We start from the raw sequence: 20,805 nt of genomic DNA, 5'->3' as shown, positions 1-20,805 counted from the left end.
CCAGAGACTGAGGTCCTTCTGGCAGGTTCTCCCGTCTCAGCCAAGGAACTCTGTAGTTCTGTCAGAGGGGTCTTTTCTGATTCTTGGTCACCTCCCTGACCAAGGTCCTTCTTGCCTAGTTGCTCAGTTTGGTCAGACGGCCCGGCCCGGTAGTTCCATATTTTTCAAATGGCCCAATGATGGAGACCACTGTGCTGTTGGAAACTTTCAACACTAGACATTGTTTTATACCCTTCCCCAGATATTTGCCTCATCACAATCTCTATCTCAGAGATTTACAGACCATTCCTTTGACTTTATGGTATAGTTTCTGCTCTGACAAGTCAAGGGGTGTGTGTGCGTGGGTACTGCCGGCGATGGAGCGAGGTGTGTGTGTGTGTATGTGTTAGGGGGAGGCTCATTGAAATAGCCTGTCCCTGGTGGACTTTAGTTCTTTGATGTTGTGCGGTGTGCAGCCCGGCGAGCTGTGGTTGGTTCATGGCTACCAGCTGTGATCCATTACCAGGACCAGAGGAACCACATAGACCCTGTAGACAGAGGCTGGTTGTTGGGGAATGAGTACTACAGGCCATACTACAGGCTACTGTAGAGAGACCCTGTAGACAGAGGCTGGTTGTTGGGGAATGGGTACTATAGGCTACTGTACAGAGACCCTGTAGACAGAGGCTGGTTGTTGGGGAATGAGTACTACAGGCTACTGTAGAGAGAGAGACCCTATAGACAGAGGCTGGTTGTTGGGGAATGAGTACTACAGGCTACTGTAGAGAGACCCTGTAGACAGGGGCTGGTTGTTGGGGAATGAGTACTACAGGCCATACTACAGGCTACTGTAGAGAGACCCTGTAGACAGAGGCTGCTTGTTGGGGAATGAGTACTACAGGCTACTGTAGAGAGACCCTGTAGACAGAGGCTGGTTGTTGGGGAATGAGTACTACAGGCTACTGTAGAGAGACCCTGTAGACAGAGGCTGCTTGTTGGGGAATGGGTACTACAGGCTACTGTACAGAGACCCTGTAGACAGAGGCTGGTTGTTGGGGAATGAGTACTACAGGCCATACTACAGGCTACTGTAGAGAGACCCTGTAGACAGGGGCTGGTTGTTGGGGAATGGGTACTACAGGCTAATTGGGGTTGCTAATAAAATCCTAAATAGAGGTGCTGTCTGAATGTCTTTTTGCAAAAAACACCCCAGAAATAGAGAAAGCGAGACATAGACACACACAGCTACTGCCCTAGAGATAGACAGAGAGTGACAGACACACACAGCTACTGCCCTAGAGATAGACAGAGAGTGACAGACACACACAGCTACTGCCCTAGAGATAGAGAGTGACAAAGACACACACAGCTCATATCCTAGAAATAGACAGAGAGTGATGTAGACACACAGCTCCTGCCTTGACACCACCAACAACGTTAAAAGAACACCCTCAGGTACAGTACACTCCTGTCCACACAGACACACACACACAACACACACACACCTACAGCTCCTAAGACACCAACAACAACGTTAAAAGAACACCCTCAGGTACAGTACACTCCTGTCCACACAGACACACACACACAACACACACACACCTACAGCTCCTAAGACACCAACAACAACGTTAAAAGAACACCCTCAGGTACAGTACACTCCTGTACACACAGACAACACATACACCTACAGCTCCTAAGACACCAACAACAACGTTAAAAGAACACCCTCAGGTACAGTACACTCCTGTCCACACAGACAACACACACACCTACAGCTCCTAAGACACCAACAACAACGTTAAAAGAACACGCCTAGTGTGTACTAGCTCAGCTCTACAAGTCTCCTACATTGGAGGTCTATATACATGTATAACTGAGATTAGTTGACTGTGAAATTTCACTGCTTTCATGTGTCAATCGCTGGTTACAAGGAAGGCAATGGAGCAGATCGCTACGGCCTGTCCTGTTCAGAGAGTCACATGCTGATTAAGTTGTGCGTGTGTGTTTCATCTCAGCGGGAGGCCTGTTCATTTCTGAAGCAGAGTATTTACGCACGTCTTATATCCCACTCCTCTTAATTAGCCAAATCAAATTCAAACGTAAATAAATGCTTTCTGCTCTGTCCAAGCCTGTTTCTCTCACTGGGAGTTTTCCCCTGCTTTAAATCCTCGGTTTTATCCCCCTTTAAACGCAGGGCTTAGGGAAAAGGCCCTGTGTAGTGGTTTTGGCCAAAGCTTCTGTTTTTAGTGAGCGTTTTGTTTCAAGTCTGGGTGTTGCAGCTTTGCAGGTGCACATTGTTCTGGCTTCTCTTGATGATTTGACTCATGGAAACAGTAGGTTACGTTAGACTATACAGTAGGTTACAGTAGGATACAGTAAGTTACAGTAGGCTATATAGTCATTTCCAGTAGGCTATACACAAAGTACCCAATTGCCATACTTGAGTAAAAGTAAAGACACCTTAATAGAAAATGACTACTTGTGTAAAAGATAGCCAGGGCCATACTCCAACACTCAGACATCATTTACAAACCAAGCATTTGTGGTTAGTGAGTCCGCCAGATCAGAGGCTGTTGAGACGACCAGGGATGTCCTCTTGATAAGTATGTGAATTGGACCATGTTCTGTCCTGCTAAGCATTAAAAATGTAACAAGTACTTTTGGGTGTCGGAAAATGTATGGAGTAAAAAGTACATAATTTTCTTTAGGAATGTAGTTTAAGTAAAAGTTGGCTAAAAAATACTAATAGTAAAGTACAGATACCCCCAAAAACTCCCTAATTAGTATTTTAAAGTACTTTACACCACTGGCTATACAGTAGGTTCCAGTAGACTAAACCATAGGTCACAGTAGGCTACAGTAGGTTACAGTAGGCTAAACCATAGGTCAACGTAGGTTACAGTAGGCTAAACCATAGGTTACAGTAGGATACAGTACGTTACAGTAGGCTATACAGTAGGTTACAGTAGGCTATACAGTAGGTTACAGAAGGCTACAGTATGTTCCAGTAGGTTACAGTAGGCTACAGTACATTACAGTAGCCTATACAGTAGGTTCCAGTAAGCTATACAGTAGGTGCCAGTAGCCTATACAGTAGGTTACAGTAGCCTATACAGTAGGTTACAGTAGACTATACAGTAGGTTACAGTAAGCTATACAGTATGTTACAGTAGGTTACAGTAGCCTATACAGTAGCCTATACAGTAGGTTCCAGTAGCCTATACAGTAGGTTCCAGTAGCCTATACAGTAGGTTACAGTAAGCTATACAGTAGGTTACAGTAGCCTATACAGTAGGTTACAGTAGGCTACAGTTGGTTACAGTAGCCTATACAGTAGGTTGCAGTAAGCTATACAGTAGGTTACAGTAGCCTATACATTAGGTTACAGTAAGCTATACAGTAGGTTACAGTAAGCTATACAGTAGCCTATACAGTAGGTTACAGTAGGCTACAGTTGGTTCCAGTAGCCTATACAGTAGGTTGCAGTAAGCTATACAGTAGGTTACAGTAAACTATACAGTATGTTACAGTAGGCTACAGTTGGTTCCAGTAGCCTATACAGTAAGCTATACAGTAGGTTCCAGTAGCCTATACAGTAGGTTACAGTATGTTACAGTTGGTTCCAGTAGCCTATACAGTTGGTTCCAGTAGCCAATACAGTAGGTTCCAGTAGCCTATACAGTAGGTTCTAGTAGGCTACAATATGCTGCTTCATCAATGGGATCCTCTTCTAATAGAACCTCAGCTACTCTAGCCAAGTTCCAGATCTGTTTGTGCTGTCTTGCCAACTCCTATGGCCATTGTCATACCAAACAATGTCATTGACCATTGGAGTTGGTATTACGTCTCAAATTGATCAGGGACCAGGCTACATCTACTCTGTAGTATAAATGGCCTACTGGTCATTATAGTCCTGTACTTACATTTGTTTGAGATACAAAAACAGACTCTAACACTAACTACACTTGACATTAACACTCTCTTTGTGTCACACCCTGATCTGTTTCACCTGTATTGTGCTTGTCTCCACCTCCCCAGGTGTCTCCCATTTGTTCCCATTATCCCCTGTGTATTTATACCGGTGGTTTCTGTTTGTCTGTTTCCAGTTCGTCTTGTCAGGCCTACCAGCATGTTTTTCCATACTCCTGTTTGTATAGTCCTCCCGGTTCCGACCTTTTCTGCCTGCCCTGAGCCCACCTGCCTTACCATTCTGTCTGCCCTGAGCCCACCTGCCATACCATTCTGTCTGCCCTGAGCCCACCTGCCATACCATTCTGTCTGCCCTGAGCCCACCTGCCATACCATTCTGCCTGCCCTGAGCCCACCTGCCATACCATTTTGCCTGCCCTGACCAGCCTGCCTGCCTGCCGTCCTGTACCCATCTGACTCTGACCTGGTTTACAAACTTCTGCCTGTCCTTGACCTGCTCCTTGTCTATTAATAAATATCAGAGACTCGAACCATCTGCCTCCTGTGTCTGCATTTGGGTCTCTTCCTGTGTTGTTATAGTACGAACTGGCCATGACTGACCCAGCAGACTTGGACCAGCTCCGCAACACTGTCTCCATTGGAAGACATGAGGAGCTACTCCAGAACCTTATGGAAGGACCCCATACTGACCAGGGTTTCAAAGCATTACTGGTGCAATTTTGTGGACTATCAGGCAGCATGCCACAATGGAGACATCCCAGACGCTCAGTAATCCCCATACCAGTGGTGATTTTTGTCTAGCCTACCCCGGCTCCCCGAGAACCCCGCTTACATCCTCCGGAGCGATTTGCTGGGGATCCTGGAACCTGCCGGGCATTTCTTTCCCAGTGCTCCCTCATCTTTGAGCTGCAACCCTCTTCGATTCCTTCGTGTTGTTCAAAGATAGCCTATCTCATAACGCTGATGTCTGGAAGGGCGCTCACCTGGGCTACGGCAGTTTGGGAGCAACAATCTGCCATTTGCCTTCATCTGGAGGATTTTGTGTCGGAGGTGAGGAAGGTGTTTGATTCACAACCCCCTGATTGACTGGACCACTGGTTCTATCCTGGGTTGGAGCCCGTTCTGCCACTCACATTGTCTCAAAGCGGCGCAGCCTGCCCCGGGACGTCCTCCTGCAGGCTCTGGAAAAGCTTAGGATTTTTCAGCCATTTCCGCGGAGTACCAGGACCACCTGGAGGTTTTCAGCAAGGCTCGCACCACCTCCCTTCCTCCGCATCGTCCCTGCAATTGCGCCAATGACGACCTCCCGGGCACCACACCGCCTTATGGGTGGATATATTCCCTATCTGGCACTGTGAACAAGGCCATGGAGGAGTACACTGAGGACTCTCTGGCTGCTGAGGGCATTCATCATTCTGCTTCCCCTGCTGCGCAGGTTTCTTCTTTGTGGAAAAGAAGGACAAGACCCTGCGTCCATGTATCAACTACCGGGGCCTCAATGACATCACTGTAAATAATCGTTACCCTCTGCCACTCCTCTCCTCATTTTCAAACCTCTCCAGGGGGCAACCATCTTTTCTAAGTTGGACCTTCGGAACACCTACCACCTAGTTTGGATACGGGAAGGAGACGAGTGGAAGACAGCCATCAACACGGCTGACGGACACTACGAGTACCTGGTCATGCCGTTTGGACTCACCAACGTCTCCGCAGTGTTCCAAGCCTTGGTCAACAATGTGTTCCATGACATGTTGAATCGGTTTGTGTTTATCTACTTTGACAACATCTTTGTTATCTCCTGTTCTGCTCAAGAGCATGTCCTCCATGTCCTCCATGTCTGCTAAATGACTTAAATGTAAATGTAAATGTCCAACAAGTCCTCCAGCGCCTCCTGGAGAACGAGCTGTTTGTGATAGCTGAGAAGTGTGAATTCCATCGCTTCACTATCTCTTTTCTGGGATACGTCATCGCTGAAGGGAACTTACAGATGGATCTTGTCAAGGTGAGAGCGGAAGTAGATTGGCCCCAACAAACCTCTAGAGCTGAAAGGTTTTCTGGGATTCGGTCATTTCTTCTGCCGCTTCATGCAGGGCTACTGCATCCTGGCTTCTCTCCTTTCTGCACTTAATACTCCTAAGGTCCATTCACATTTTTGGACCTTAAGCATTGTTTCACCACAGTCCCATTCTGCATCCATCCAAACCCGTCCTTTCAGTTCATGGTGGAGGTTGGCCTCCGATGTTGGAGTGGGGTCCGTTCTGTCCCAACGTTCGGCCCAGGACCATATGTTGCACCCCTGCGCTTTCCTTACTCATCACTTCAACACCGCTGAGAGGAACTATGACGTTGGTAATCGGAAGTTCCTTGCAGTTAAGATGGTGCTGGAGGAGTGAAGGCACTGGCTTGAAGGGGCAGAACACACATTCTTACTTTGGACCGACCATAAGAATCTTGAATATCTCCGCACTGACAAATGCCTCAATCAAGACATGCTCGTTGGGCTCTGTTATTCACTCAGTTTAACTTAACCATCACCTACCGCCCTGCACTGTGTGCGCTCAGAACAAGACTCGGCGGCAAGCTCCGGCTGGCTTCCTTCAACCTCTCCCTGATCCTCATCGCCCCTGGTCCCATATATCCCTGGACTTTGTCACTGGTCTCCCTCCGTCTGATGGAAACACCACCATCCTTACAGTGGTGGTTTTCTAAAGCCGGCCATTTCATTCTCCTCCCCAAGTTACCTTGAGCCAAGGAGACGGCCCAGCTTAGGGTGCAACATGTTTTCCGAATCCATGGACTTCCAGTCAAAATGGTCTCCGATCGTGGTCCTCTGTTCTCGTCCCAATTCTGGAAGGCGTTCTGCACCCTGATTGGGCGTCGGCCAGCCGAGTTTCATCCTACTTCCAACGGCCAGTTGGAGCATCCCAATCAAGACCTGGAGATGACTCTTCGGTGCCTTGTCTCGGCCAATCCCACCACCTGGAGCCAGCAACTCGTGTGGGTGGAGTACGCTCGGTACACCCTTCCCTACTCGGCCACTGGGCTCTTGCCTTTCGAGTGTTCCCTGGGTTACCAGCCTCCGCTCTTCCCAGAGAAAGGGGTCAGCATACCCTAAGCCCAGATGATTGTCAGTCACTGTCGGCGTACCTGGAGGAGAGCCCGGTCCGCTCTTCTAAAGACCACCTCTGGGTATTTGCGACAGGCGGCACACCACCGGACCCCGGCTACTCACTATCGTCTCTGGCAGAGGCTATGGCTCTCCTCTCAGGATCTGGCCCTCAGGGTGGAATCCCATAAACTTTCCCCCCGTTTATCGGCCCCTTTCCCATCTCTAAGATCCTTAGTCCAACTGCTCTTCGTCTTCTGTTGCCTCACACCCTCCGTATAGATCCCACGTTTCATAGCCCTCATCGCTGACTTTCACCGCCGGCATCCCAGTCCACCAGGTATGGCGCCCCTGGGGGCCCCTGTCTTGTGCTTTCTCCACCCCCCACCAGGTGTCTCCCATTTGTTCCCATTATCCCCTGTGTATTTATACCAGTGGTTTCTGTTTGTCTGTTGCCAGTTCATCTTGTATCGTTAAGCCTACCAGCATGTTTTTCTATTCCTCCCGGTTCCAACCTTTTCTACTGGCCCTGACCCTGACCCTGACCCTGAGCCCGCCTGCCATACCATTCTGCCTGACACTGACCCTGAGCCCGCCTTCCATACCATTCTGCCTGCCCTGACCCTGAGCCTGAGCCCGCCTGCCATACCATTCTGCCTGCCCTGACCCTGAGCCTGCCTGCCATACCATTCTGCCTGCCCTGACCCTGAGCCCACCTGCCATACCATTCTGCCTGCCCTGACCCTGAGCCCGCCTGCCATACCGTTCTGCCTGCCCTGACCCTGAGCCCGCCTGCCGTACAATTCTGCCTGCCCTGACCCTGAGCCCGCCTGCCATACCATTCTGCCTGCCCTGACCCTGAGCCCGCCTGCCATACCATTCTGCCTGCCCTGACCCTGAGCCCGCCAGCCATACCATTCTGCCTGCCCTGACCCTGAGCCCGCCTGCCATACCATTCTGCCTGCCCTGACCCTGAGCCCGCCTGCCTTACCATTCTGCCTGCCCTGACCCTGACCCTGAGCCCGCCTGCCATACCTTTCTGCCTGCCCTGACCCTGAGCCCGCCTGCCATAGCATTCTGCCTGCCCTGAGCCCGCCTGCCATACCATTCTGCCTGCCCTGACCCTGAGCCTGAGCACGCCTGCCATACCATTCTGCCTGCCCTGACCCTGAGCCCGCCTGCCATAGCATTCTGCCTGCCCTGACCCTGAGCCCGCCTGCCATACCATTCTGCCTGCCCTGACCTTGAGCCTGCCTGCCGTCCTGTACCCGTCTGACTCAGACCTGGTTTACGAACTTCTGCCTGTCCTCGACCTGCCTCTTGCCTGCCCCTTGTCTATTAATACATATCAGAGACTCAAACCATCTGCCTCCTGTGTCTGCATTTAGGTCTCGTCCTGTATAGTTATACCATGTGACTTTATCACAGAGAAAACAGCATGGCTACCCACCAATCCTTACCCCTAACATCAGATGCTGAACCCTATTCCCCTCTCAAGCACCCTAACCCTAATCTACACACCAGTACAAAGTATAGGGCCGACTCTCATTTTTCATTTTGACTCAGTTGTTTTAATAATGGAGCACGTCATCTTCCCAGGCCACAGAAAAGGCTGATACCTCTCTTTAACTGCACCACAGATGAGGGTAACAGAGAGGGAGAGCGAGAGAGAGAGAGCAGGCCCTGCCTGTGTGCCCGCCCGGTCCGCCCTTACAGATGTTATGCTAGTCCTCGTCTACGTTCCAAATGGCACCCTATTCCCTATGTAGTGCGCTACTTTTGACTTGGGTCTATATAGGGAATAGGGTTCCATTGGGGATGCATCCTTCCAGTCTGCCCAACAGAGGAAGCCATTAAAGACTGAATCAATCAGCTAGCGCTATGGAAACGGGGCACTAACCTCCGTGGTAAGCCTGCGGAAGGGCACGAAGCCAGGGTAGTGAGACGTTCGCCCGCCTTACCCAAATATAAATTCATTGCAGACTACTTGGAAACGTTGTGTTTAAATAAACACAAGAGAAAAAACTGGGTGGAGCGAAGTGATTCCCCTGATTTTGAGATTATTCATATGCAAAACAGTGTGTGCAGGGACCTCGGAGAGAGACGAACGAGAGAGACAGAGAGAGTGGAAATAAATATTTTAGTCAGAGTATTGTTAGCCCAAGCCGTTTATCCTGTTTGGAGGATTATTCTGAGAACATTTTCTGATAAGAGGGAAATCACTTCAGTGTTGATAACCTTCACAGAACTGTAGAATGTCCTAACATTTTTCTGCATGAAATGGTGATGAACATTTTGTCTTATAATTAAAAAAAATCTCAAATCTTTATTATTCCACTGGAGAGATGACATAACCACCTCCCCAGCGGCTCCCATCCTCTATTCACAGTGTAACCACCTCCCCAGCTCCCCTCCTCACAGTATGTAAAGATCATGACCCTCTCCCCAGCTCCCCTCCTCACAGTATGTAAAGATCATGACCCTCTCCCCAGCTCCCCTCCTCACAGTATGTAAAGATCATGACCCTCTCCCCAGCTCCCCTCCTCACAGTCTGTAAAGATCATGACCCTCTCCCCAGCTCCCCTCCTCAGTCTGTAAAGATCATAACCCTCTCCCCAGCTCCCCTCCTCACAGTATGTAAAGATCATAACCCTCTCCCCAGCTCCCCTCCTCAGTCTGTAAAGATCATAACCCTCTCCCCAGCTCCCCTCCTCAGTCTGTAAAGATCATAACCCTCTTCCCAGCTCCCCTCCTCACAGTATGTAAAGATCATGACCCTCTCCCCAGCTCCCCTCCTCAGTCTGTAAAGATCATAACCCTCTCCCCAGCTCCCCTCCTCACAGTCTGTAAAGATCATAACCCTCTCCCCAGCTCCCCTCCTCAGTCTGTAAAGATCATAACCCTCTCCCCAGCTCCCCTCCTCACAGTATGTAAAGATCATAACCCTCTCCCCAGCTCCCCTCCTCAGTCTGTAAAGATCATAACCCTCTCCCCAGCTCCCCTCCTCAGTCTGTAAAGATCATAACCCTCTTCCCAGCTCCCCTCCTCACAGTATGTAAAGATCATGACCCTCTCCCCAGCTCCCCTCCTCAGTGTGTAAAGATCATGACCCTCTCCCCAGCTCCCCTCCTCAGTCTGTAAAGATCATAACCCTCTCCCCAGCTCCCCTCCTCACAGTATGTAAAGATCATGACCCTCTCCCCAGCTCCCCTCCTCAGTGTGTAAAGATCATGACCCTCTCCCCAGCTCCCCTCCTCTCCTCACATAATACTGTTTGTTTGCTTGGCAAATGTTTTGAATAACCAGGCTTCAGAACACACACACACATACATACATACATACATACATACATACACACACACACCCACACACACCACAGTCTTGTACAGCTAAACTTTTGGGGACACACAATTCAGTCCCATTCAAAATAAAATAAAAATCTTAAACGTAACCCTAAAACGAACCCTAGCTTCTTATCCTAATTCTAACTCTAACCTTCAACCTAAATCCCCTAGAAATAGCATTTGACCTTGTGGGGCTTAACAAAAGGTCAACATATTTGTTAGTTTACTAGTGTAGTTAGTTAAACAAGTACACACACACACAGTATAGTTTAAACAAGTACACACACATACCGCTTCAGGACACAACCCTGTCCCCCCAACGACCTGCAACACTGCTCTTTAGTTCCCATATCTGACTGCTAACCGAGCGTGGAGTCAACATGGAACCGTGGAAACTTAATTCAATTAAATCCTATCAGATTCCCCACTAGATCCACCATACCCTTCCTCCATACTCACATTTGCTTCACACAGATGTGAGAAACCAACATGCCAAGTATAGGCCATATATTATGTTCCCTACAGGTTGTAGAAAAGAGCAGAAACGATCTGTTCACACCTCAGTCATACCTACCTACAGGTTATCGAGGTCCTCGAGGAGAAAACCCACACTGCTATTCCACAGATAATAAAACTAAAGCATTATAGTAAATACTACAGTCTGCAAAAACACGACAGTAAATACTACAGTATACTACAGTCTGCAAAAACACGACAGTAAATACTACAGTCTGCAAAAACACGACAGTAAATACTACAGTATACTACAGTCTGCAAAAACACGACAGTAAATACTACAGTATACTACAGTCTGCAAAAACACGACAGTAAATACTACAGTATACTACAGTCTGCAAAAACACGACAGTAAATACTACAGTATACTACAGTCAGCAAAAACACAACAGTAAATACTACAATTTATGTTTACTACAGTATTTATAATATAGTAAAATGTAAATACTACATTATACTAAAGTCATGTTTGCAACACTACAGTAAATAGTAGTGTTTTTGCAGACTTGACTTACAGTATTTATACCATAGTATACTATAGTATTTTATCTTGTGGGTAGCTGTGGATCTCTGCCTGATCTGTTTGTGTGTGTGTGTGTGTTTGTCTCTGCCTGATCTCTCCGCTCTGTGTTTTGCCACCCAGCCAAGACAAACAAACCTTTTTTTGTTTTTACAATCGCCCTCAACTGTTGCATTTCACTGAAGCTCGACAGGTTGCACTTTTGAACGCTACTTTTATATTGAATGCTTAGGTTAGCAGTTTTCAAAGTTGATGGTTTTACAGAGATACTTTTAGAGGGAGGCTTTGATCCTTGATTTCCTCAGAATAAATGTACTGTACTGTCATGCCTGAAATGAAAGGTTCTTAAGTATGATCTTGGCTTTAACATTTCAGGGAACACTACAGTGTTGTTTTAATCCACGTGGCCAACACCTGCTTCTTCTGGTTACTGATAGGCGTGTGCCCATCAAGAAACAGACTGTTATAACTGCCAAATCCCCATGGATAAATGATGATTTGAAAAACTGTATAGCTGAAAGGGATGAGGCAAAGGGAATATAGCAAATAGGTCTGACAACACAGCAGACTGGTAAACATACTGTATGGTCAATTAAAAACAAACATAAGAAACTATATTATGGAACAAAGAAATTCTTTAAAGAATGATAGTAAAAACCACTGGTGTACTTTAAGTGAAATTCTAGGCAAAACAAACTAAACCCGCCTCCATCCTTCATTGAGGCAGTTGGCTTGTTCATAACAAAACCCTTTGATATTGCCGAATAGTACTTATGGTACATAACCATAAGTACTAACCACCTGGTACATAACCATAAGTACTAACCACCTGGTACATAACCATAAGTACTAACCACCTGGTACATAACCATAAGCACTAACCACCTGGTACATAACCATAAGCACTAACCACCTGGTACATAACCATAAGTACTAACCACCTGGTACATAACCATAAGTACTAACCACCTGGTACATAACCATAAGCACTAACCACCTGGTACATAACCATAAGTACTAACCACCTGGTACATAACCATAAGTACTAACCACCTGGTACATAACCATAAGTACTAACCACCTGGTACATAACCATAAGCACTAACCACCTGGTACATAACCATAAGTACTAACCACCTGGTACATAACCATAAGTACTAACCACCTGGTACATAACCATAAGTACTAACCACCTGGTACATAACCATAAGTACTAACCACCTGGTACATAACCATAAGTACTAACCACCTGGTACATAACCATAAGTACTAACCACCTGGTACATAACCATAAGTACTAACCACCTGGTACATAACCATAAGTACTAACCACCTGGTACATAACATACCAACCAAACCGCATAACCATAAGCACTAACCACCTGGTACATAACCATAAGCACTAACCACCTGGTACATAACCATAAGCACTAACCACCTGGTACATAACCATAAGTACTAACCACCTGGTACATAACCATAAGCACTAACCACCTGGTACATAACCATAAGTACTAACCACCTGGTACATAACCATAAGCACTAACCACCTGGTACATAACCATAAGTACTAACCACCTGGTACATAACCATACGCACTAACCACCTGGTACATAACCATAAGCACTAACCACCTGGTACATAACCATAAGCACTAACCACCCGGTACATAACCATACGTTCTAACCACCCGGTACATAACCATAAGTACTAACCACCTGGTACATAACCATAAGCACTAACCACCTGGTACATAACCATAAGCACTAACCACCTGGTACATAACCATAAGCACTAACCACCTGGTACATAACCATAAGCACTAACCACCTGGTACATAACCATAAGTACTAACCACCTGGTACATAACCATAAGTACTAACCACCTGGTACATAACCATAAGCACTAACCACCTGGTACATAACCATAAGTACTAACCACCTGGTACATAACCATAAGTACTAACCACCTGGTACATAACCATAAGTACTAACCACCTGGTACATAACCATACGTACTAACCACCTGGTACATAACCATAAGCACTAACCACCTGGTACATAACCATAAGCACTAACCACCTGGTACATAACCATAAGCACTAACCACCTGGTACATAACCATAAGTACTAACCACCTGGTACATAACCATAAGCACTAACCACCTGGTACATAACCATAAGTACTAACCACCTGGTACATAACCATAAGTACTAACCACCTGGTACATAACCATACGCACTAACCACCTGGTACATAACCATAAGCACTAACCACCTGGTACATAACCATAAGCACTAACCACCCGGTACATAACCATACGTTCTAACCACCTGGTACATAACCATAAGCACTAACCACCTGGTACATAACCATAAGTACTAACCACCTGGTACATAACCATACGCACTAACCACCTGGTACATAACCATAAGCACTAACCACCTGGTACATAACCATAAGCACTAACCACCCGGTACATAACCATACGTTCTAACCACCTGGTACATTACCATAAGAACTAACCACCTGGTACATAACCACAAGTTCTAACCACCTGATACATTACCATAAGCACTAACCACCTGGTACATAATTGTATGTTATAACCGCCTGGTACATAACCATATGCACTAACCACATGGTACATAACCATAAGTACTAACCACCTGGTACATAACCATAAGTTCTAACCACCTGATACATAACCACTAATCACCTGGTACATAACCATAAGTACTAACCACCTGGTACATAACCATAAGTTCTAACCACCTGATACATAACCACTAATCACCTGGTACATAACCATAAGTACTAACCACATGGTGCATAACCATAAGTACTAACCACCTGGTACATTACCATAAGCACTAGCCACCTGGTGCATAACCATAAGCACCAACCACCTGGTGCATAACCATATGGTAAAACCACATGGTACATAACCATAAGTACTAACCACCTGGTACATAACCATAAGTGCTAACCACCTGGTACATGGCCATAAGTTCTAACAGCCTGGTACATTACCATAAGCACTAACCACCTGGTACATAAGCACTAACCACCTGGTACATTACCATAAGCACTAACCACCTGGTACATAACCATATGTTCTAACCACATGGTACATAACCATAAGCACTAATCACCTGGTACATAACCATAAGCACTAACCACCTGGTACATAACCATAAGCACTAACCACCTGGTACATACCCATAAGCACTAATCACCTGGTACATTACCATAACTATTAACCACCTGGTACATAATCATAAGTACTAACCTACTGGTACATAACCATAAGCACTAACCACCTGGTACATAACCATAAGCACTAACCACCTGGTACATTACCATAAGTTCTAACCACCTGGTACCGACAACCTGGATGGTAAATTGCTGAGGTTGGTAGCTGCTGCCAGCTGTGTGGTTTATCGATGGTAACCACCATCGATAAAAGATTTCACTGTACAGCCGTCTTCATAGACCTGGCCAAGGCTTTCGACTCTGTCAATCACCGTATTCTTATCGGCAGACTCAACAGCCTTGGTTTCTCAAATGACTGCCTCGCCTGGTTCACCAACTACTTCTCAGACAGAGTTCAGTGTGTTAAACCTGTTGTCCGGATCTCTGGCAGACTCTATGGGGGTACCACAGGATTCAATTCTTGGGCCGACTATTTTTTCCCTGTATATATCAACGATGTCGCTCTTGCTGCGGGTGATTCCCTGATCCACCTCTACACAGACGACACCATTCTGTACACATCTGGCCCTTCTTTGGACACTTCATCACTATTAGTCTTTGTGCGAGGTATTGATGTGTTAAAGTTACTGAACTGTCTGTTCAAGCAGTTGGTACACAGTTCGGACACTCACCTGTACAACACAAGACATGTAACCAGGGATCTCTTCGCAGTTCCCATTTCCAGAACAGAGGCTGGAAAACACACACTATTAAATAGAGCCAATGCTATATGGAACTCTCTGACACCCCAGGTAACTTAAGCTGGCATTAAAACCAGTTTATAAAAAACAGATAAAAGAACACCTTACTGTGAAGAGAGGCAGCCTTTTCATATATATTGTAATTTGCCCTGTACTATGTAGTAGACCTAGATATTGTGTGCATGTATTTATATGGAGGCTATGTGTGACGTTTTAAATGTGCGTATTTCAGTCCATGACTAATAATGTTCTGTGCTATGTATTATGTCATGTTTTCTGTGGACCCGAGGAAGAGTAGCTAATGCTTTGCAGTGGCTAATGGGGATCCTAAAAATACCATTGGTTGATTGAAACAGCTGATGAAGCATTGATTTGTGTATTAAAACCAACCGTGTGTGTGTGTGATTTTAAAATACTTTCATACTAAAGTATATACACTACAGTAGTACAAAGAGATACAACACCTGTGTTAGGCTTTAGTCAGACTAGTTTCTCCCTTGCTTCATGACACACCTGCCCTGCTCTCCTCTCTTCTCATTAATATTTTTTTCTGAGGCACTGTTACACTGGGTAGGGGAACTCCCCCTTCAAATCCACCTCAGAATAGTCTCAGAAGGCCCAGAATAGTCTCAGAAGGCCCAGAATAGTCTCAGAAGGTCCAGAATAGTCTCAGAAGGCTCAGAATAGTCTCAGAAGGCCCAGAATAGTCTCAGAAGGCCCAGAATAGTCTCAGAAGGCCCAGAATAGTCTCAGAAGGCTCAGAATAGTCTCAGAAGGTCCCGAATAGTCTCAGAAGGCCCAGAATAGTCTCAGAAGGCCCAGAATAGTCTCAGAAGGCCCAGAATAGTCTCAGAAGGCTCAGAATAGTCTCAGAAGGCCCAGAATAGTCTCAGAAGGCTCAGAATATTCTCAGAAGGCTCAGAATAGTCTGACGGCCCAGAATAGACTCACAATCCCCCAAATCTGCCAGGACTATGTTCCTACTATTGGAGATGAAGGGCTTGAATCCGCCTCTGGGCCTTTTGGCCTCTATTAACCTTAATGGTCTTCTTAACTATCCTCACTATGCCACATAGTCACATCACAGAAGAAAATGAAACTTCAAACAACACATTTAGAGTAGTGTAGATGCTTGGTTAGGTTTGTGTTTTCCCCCTCTGTCTTTGTAGTCTAACACATTAAAGTGGTGTTCATAAGATGCACAGATAAACTTGCACACCTGGAGTTTCATCGGAGGGTTTTTGGCACTGACACATATGTGTGTGTGCATCATCTCACACAGTGTAGCAGAGATGTGCTGATGAGACTGTGTGCCAGTCCAGACGTGATTGTGTCTGTCTCACTGTCTAGATTATAATGGTATTTTATTGTACCTTTATTTATCCATGCAAGTCAGGAACAAGTTCTTCTTTACAATGACGGCCTACACCGACAACGCTTTGGCCATTTGTGCACCGCCCTATGGGATGGCCCGGTTGTGATGCAGCCTGGAATCAAACCAGGATGTCTGTAGTGACACCTCAAACACTGAGATGCAGTGCCTTAGACCCCTGCCCCACTCGGGAGCCCAAACTCACAGTGACTCCTCTCCTTCAGACTAATGGTCTATTAAACAATGCCTGCGGGTTGTGTTACCTACTGTACGCTCTTAGAACTAAGGGTTCAGAAAGGCTTCTTCATTGGGGGAGGAAAGGGTTCTGCCTGGAACCATAAAAAGGGTTATTCTACCTACAAGGACAGCCGAAGAACTCTTCATTTCAGCTGGTCCTGTTCTGTATACAGTGGACTCCTACAACAAGGCTGTTTCTAGAAAATTAGATCGAATGCCCAGCATACCTTCTATGGAACATTCCGGTATCAAAACTACAAACCACATTTTCATCCACTGTGAATAATGCTTCAGAAAAAAAAATGCAATTTTTTTGTCAGATCCGACTGCTCAACATTTCATAAACTCTTTTGATTTGAAATACCAAACCTCATTATTCCCCCAACATTTAGGTGTACACTCATAACATGTACACTGCAATGATTGATTGACGACATTACTCAGTAGCCCACGACTTGTCTCACTCAGTATTACTTGTTATTAGATGATATCCATTATGTGAGCTGACTCCTTTGTGAAGTCACTGGGGAAATTTCCCTTCAGTAGTTGTGGTTTGAACACCATAGGAGAGAGGTGGGGGTTCCCAGGCATAGTGCCCTATGGTATCTGGTTGTGGTTAGCACACACACACACACACACACGCACACGCACACGCACACAGGCCTGGGAGGCAACTACTGTTACTGTCTAATGTCTGGAGCACTCCTTTCTTTCTCTCACTCGCTCTCTCTCTCGCTCTGTGTGTTCCTGTGTCTCTGTCTGTGTTTCTGTGCGTGTGTTGGGTTGGGTTGTGTTCATTTGCTCTCTCTCTCTCTCTCTCTCTCTCTCTCTCTCTCTCTCTCTCTCTCTGCCTGTCTGTCTGTGTTTCTGTGCGTGTGTTGGGTTGTGTTCATTTGCTCCTCTCTCTCTCTCTCTCTCTCTCTCTCTCTCTCTCTCTCTCTCTCTCTCTCTCTCTCTCTCTCTCTCTCTCTCTCTCTGCCTGTCTGTGTTTCTGTGCGTGTGTTGGGTTGTGTTCATTTGCTCCTCTCTCTCTCTCTCTCTCTCTCTCTCTCTCTCTCTCTCTCTCTCTCTCTCTCTCTCTCTCTCTCTCTCTCTCTCTCTCTCTCTCTCTGCCTGTCTGTGTTTCTGTGCGTGTGTTGGGTTGTGTTCATTTGCTCTTCTTCTCTCCCTCCATCTTATTATACACGTTATGAGACAGAGTGTATTCTCTCCTCCATTACTTGGTGTGGCAGGTCCACTGAGGTTAAGCACTCATAGTTATTCATACTGTCATCTGTTCTGCTCTGCGCTCAACTACAACTTAATGGACCAGACATTGACACAGACACAGACTTTGGCAGACACCACCCACACTCGCTACATCATCAGATGAATTGTTATGCTATTCAAATCATACTTATTTAGAAGGTGTGAACCAGAATGATATGAAGGTCAGTAGCAGTGTGATAAAGTAGCCTACTAAAATGACCAGTCTGAAACGGTCAGCGTCTTGCTGTCCTCTGATCCATCGTTCCCAGTCCACAGTTAAGGGCTGGAGTTTAACTTCTAACTAGTTTAAATCCTAAATAGTTGAATTCCTACAGTACATAGGGTCCAGAATTATCCTGGCCAGGTCTCATGGTCAAGAAAAACCCCTGGTGTAGATGTAAGTAACTGACTTACTATGAAGTACGTAACCTCTTACTGTACCTTTTTGGAAGTAAAGAAGTACTGATACACCAATATTGTGGTACCAATACTGTGGTACTATGTTATGTACTGTGGTACTATGCCAAGTACTGATACACCAATACTGTGGTACTATGTTAGGTATTTTGGTACCAATACTGTGGTACTATGTTAAGTATTGTGGTACCAATACTGTGGTACTATGTTAAGTATTGTGGTACCAATACTGTGGTACTATGTTAAGTATTGTGGTACCAATACTGTGGTACTATGTTAAGTACTCTGGTACCATTTCTTTTCCACCTTTATTTAACCAGATAGGCTAGTTGAGAACAAGTTCTCATTTACAACTGCGACCTGGCCAAGATAAAGCATAACAGTGTGAACAGACAACAACACAGAGTTACACATGGAGTAAACAATTAACAAGTCAATAACACAGTAGAAAAAAAGAAAAAAAGAGTCTATATACATTGTGTGCAAAAGGCATGAGGAGGTAGGCGAATAATTACAATTTAGCAGATTAACACTGGAGTGATAAATGATCAGATGGTCATGTGCAGGTAGAGATACTGGTGTGTAAAAGAGCAGAAAAGTAAATAAATAAAAACAGTATGGGGATGAGGTAGGTAAATTGGGTGGGCTATTTACCGATAGACTATGTACAGCTGCAGCGATCGGTTAGCTGCTCAGATAGCTGATGTTGGAAGTTGGTGAGGGAGATAAGTCTCCAACTTCAGCGATTTTTGCAATTCGTTCCAGTCACAGGCAGCAGAGAACTGGAAGGAAAGGCGGCCAAATGAGGTGTTGGCTTTAGGGATGATTAGTGAGATACACCTGGTGGAGCGCGTGCTATGGGTGGGTGTTGCCATCGTGACCAGTGAACTGAGATAAGGCGGAGCTTTTACCTAGCATGGACTTGTAGATGACCTGGAGCCAGTGGGTCTGGCGACGAATATGTAGTGGGGGCCAGCCGACTAGAGCATACAAGTCACAGTGGTGGGTGGTATGAGGTGCTTTAGTGACAAAACGGGTGGCACTGTGATAAACTGTATCCAGTTTGCTGAGTAGAGTATTGGAATCTATTTTGTAGATGACATCGCCAAAGTCAAGGATCGGTAGGATAGTCAGTTTTACTAGGGTAAGTTTGGCGGCGTGAGTGAAGGAGACTTTGTTGCGGAATAGAAAGCCGACTCTAGATTTGATTTTAGATTGGAGATGTTTGATATGAGTCTGGAAGGATACTGTGGTACTATGTTAAGTACTCTGGTACCAATACTGTGGTACTATGTTAAGTACTGACACACCAATACTGTGTTACTATGTTTAGTCTTCTATCATTCATCCTCTTTTAAAGTCCTGAGTCTGCAGCCTGGTCTCATAAACTAGACGTATATAGTACATGTAAATCCTATAGTACATGTAAATCCACTGATATTCGTATGATATGTTACATTTGGTATCATACGAAATTAATGATTGACATCCACAAATTATTACATACCCTATGAAATGTAACATATCTTACGAAATGGAGTGTCCTGTATTTATGTACAGAGTAATATGAAATGCTCTGAGAACAGATTGGAGTCTGACACAAACTAGAGTTGCACAATTGCTCTGCGGCGGGAAATAACATTACTCCCTTTGAATGTGATTTATGGCTAACCGCCATGCTCCGGGAATCAGTTGTCAGGAGAGGGCATAGCAGACATACTTCCCCCTGACTAGATTCATTTGGTAATTGGGAGTGAGTTGTGCGGTTGGTTTGAGCAGTGCCAAACATCGGAGGCACATTACCACGGTTCAGTAACAAGAAACATTCAGGGGGGGTAGAAGGCCTAAGCCAGGGTTCCCCAATAGGCCTGTACAAAATACATTATATTTTATTTTTGTATTATTTTAAAGGGAAAGGGGGATACCTAGTCAGTTGTACAACAGAAAGGAAAGGGGGGATACCTAGTCAGTTATACAACAGAAAGGGAAAGGGGGATACCTAGTCAGTTGTACAACAGAAAGGGGGATACCTAGTCAGTTGTACAACAGAAAGGGGGATACCTAGTCAGTTGTACAACAGAAAGGGGGATACCTAGTCAGTTATACAACAGAAAGGAAAGGGGGATACCTAGTCAGTTGTACAACAGAAAGGAAAGGGGGATACCTAGTCAGTTGT

The sequence above is a fragment of the Oncorhynchus keta genome, chromosome 25, assembly GCF_023373465.1.
Source record: "Oncorhynchus keta strain PuntledgeMale-10-30-2019 chromosome 25, Oket_V2, whole genome shotgun sequence".
NCBI lineage: Eukaryota > Metazoa > Chordata > Actinopteri > Salmoniformes > Salmonidae > Oncorhynchus > Oncorhynchus keta.
The sequence above is the reverse complement of the archived record's forward strand: the minus strand, read 5'-3'. Positions refer to the sequence as shown.